The 2154-nt window shown below is 35.8% G+C and overlaps 1 long non-coding RNA gene across 1 annotated transcript; it reads left to right on the plus strand.

The window, feature by feature from the left end:
* The first annotated feature begins 1458 nt into the window (after nucleotides 1-1458).
* On the plus strand, nucleotides 1459-1942 carry LOC130470351 (uncharacterized). Its single transcript, XR_008930532.1, has 3 exons — nucleotides 1459-1600; nucleotides 1706-1774; nucleotides 1875-1942. It is a non-coding gene; the product is annotated as an uncharacterized lncRNA (long non-coding RNA).
* The last annotated feature ends 212 nt before the right edge of the window (nucleotides 1943-2154 follow it).

Raw genomic sequence — 2154 nt, forward strand, 5'->3', positions numbered from 1 at the left:
GAATATGAAGGAATTGAAGTGGCTTGGAAACAAACTATTTTATATGTTTAGTTACTTTGGTATTAAGTTTTGATTATTTGTAAGCGCATGAATAAATTGTGTTATGGAGTACTGTTTAGATTTTTTTTTTTAAATAGGGACGATTAATTTTTCTTTAGTTGAACTTTGCGAACATTTTTTCTTGCCTACCACTCCATATTTGTGATGATTAATTGTAATACTAAAGTTTTATATAATCTCGCACGCATCGCGTGCATATAAGACTAGTTGAACTTATTGGAACTTATGCCAACTCATTTTAGTTGTAAATTGTACTCCCTTATTTATTTATTTATTTATTTTAATTAGACTACTTGATCTTATTTGATCATAGTTGATCTTATTTGATCATAGTTGAACTTATTGATAAAGATAAAACTAATCTTGGGACTTCAACTATCAAGTTAAGTTTTTGGTTGAGTTGGTCATTTGACATAGCATCAAAGCTAGCGTGACACACATGTCACATGTTTAAATCTCATCCACCCATCATTTCAAAGGGGAATATTTTAGCTTTGGGTAGGAAGCTCTTGCTGCAAGCCCTAAAAAAAGGGATTTTACATGAGAGGCGTGATAGAATATAAATTTAATCTTGGGACTTCAACCATTAGTTTAAGTTTTTTATTTTGTTGGTCATTTGACACTTATTTTTCCCGAAATAACTCAAATAAGTGGAATTTCAAATAAGTATAATATAACTCAAATAAGTATAATCTATGTATAGGTGACACTTATTTGAGTTATTTCGGGAAAAATAAGTGTCAAATGACCAATATAAATGGGGTAACCAATATAAAGGGATAGGACTAGGAAAGAGGATTTCACCTAGTATAGCTACGGCAAGTCAATGCCTCTTTACTCTACTCAAGCACGAACAATTGACGAATTACAAGTTAGTCTAGATAGCATTGCACACTACTACAAACCATTCCCACCCGATGGTCACAGTGTGGTTCAAGAGTCTAGTATTGTGTTTTCGATTTCATACCCAGTAACCTAGGCTCCTGATGGTCACGGTGACAACTAGATAAATAGAAATGAGGCTCAACACCCACTATAATCACGCTCCTAGTGTAATCCCCCGTAAATTTATAAATTTTATTAATATATTTTAACGTATATTATTTATATTTAATTAGAATTTAGGAATTTTGAGTAATAAATATATAATTCACGTATACTTATTTATTACATTTTAATATTTTCAACGATTTACGAAATTGAAAATGATTTTAGAATTTTAAGTTAAAACGAATTCGAATTACGAAAACACGATCGATTGAATTTAGAAAACAATCCTAATCATTTTGGATTCAAACAACCTTAAATCCTACTCCTAGCCCAATTGGGAAAAGCCCAAACCAAAAACAAAAATTAAACCCAAACCAATACTGCCTCTCTCTTTTCAAATTCACGTGGAAACAAGGCAAACCAAAACCCCTCCATCCTCCTTCAACCTCACGCACAACACCAGCAACTCCTCTCCTCTCCCTTGTCAGCCGCCGCACCACGCTCACTGCCGGACCACCACCTGCACCGACGACCACCGTCGACCCTCGTGGTAACTCCTTCTTCCTCTCTCTTCTTTCGGTTGTCTTGCCCTGCTCCTCCTCTCCCGTTTTCCTCCTTCTCCTTACTTGTTTCTCTTTTTGTTCACGTACGGCAGTCATCGCCGCCACGTTGCCGCCCAGCCTGCGTCGCTGCGCCGCCGCGTTCCTGGCCCACACCGACCAATGTCTTCCTTCTCCTTTGTATTTCATTTTTTTTTTTTTTTTCTGTTTTCGTTCATGGCTCATTCGTGTTTTGTTTGTGCCGGCAGCCACCTCCGGTCGCAGCCACCTCCGGTCGCAGCCACCTCGCCTAGCCGCGCCACCCTGTCCGCCGGCCAGCACTCCCCTCTCCCTATTGAATTGGTTATTTCTTAAACCCTAAGTAACTAATTATTTTAATTAATTATAATTGTTAATTTAAATTATGTTCTTGATAATAAATTTATAATTTTTATGGTTTGAACATGATTTTCAGATTTGGGTTGAGATTATAAACGAATTAATTTTCAGTTTTTGTGATTTAAATTATAAATTTGAGATTATATGGATTTTATAATAAAGTTAT

Source organism: Spinacia oleracea, chromosome 3 (genome assembly GCF_020520425.1).
Source record: "Spinacia oleracea cultivar Varoflay chromosome 3, BTI_SOV_V1, whole genome shotgun sequence".
Classification (NCBI taxonomy): domain Eukaryota; kingdom Viridiplantae; phylum Streptophyta; class Magnoliopsida; order Caryophyllales; family Amaranthaceae; genus Spinacia; species Spinacia oleracea.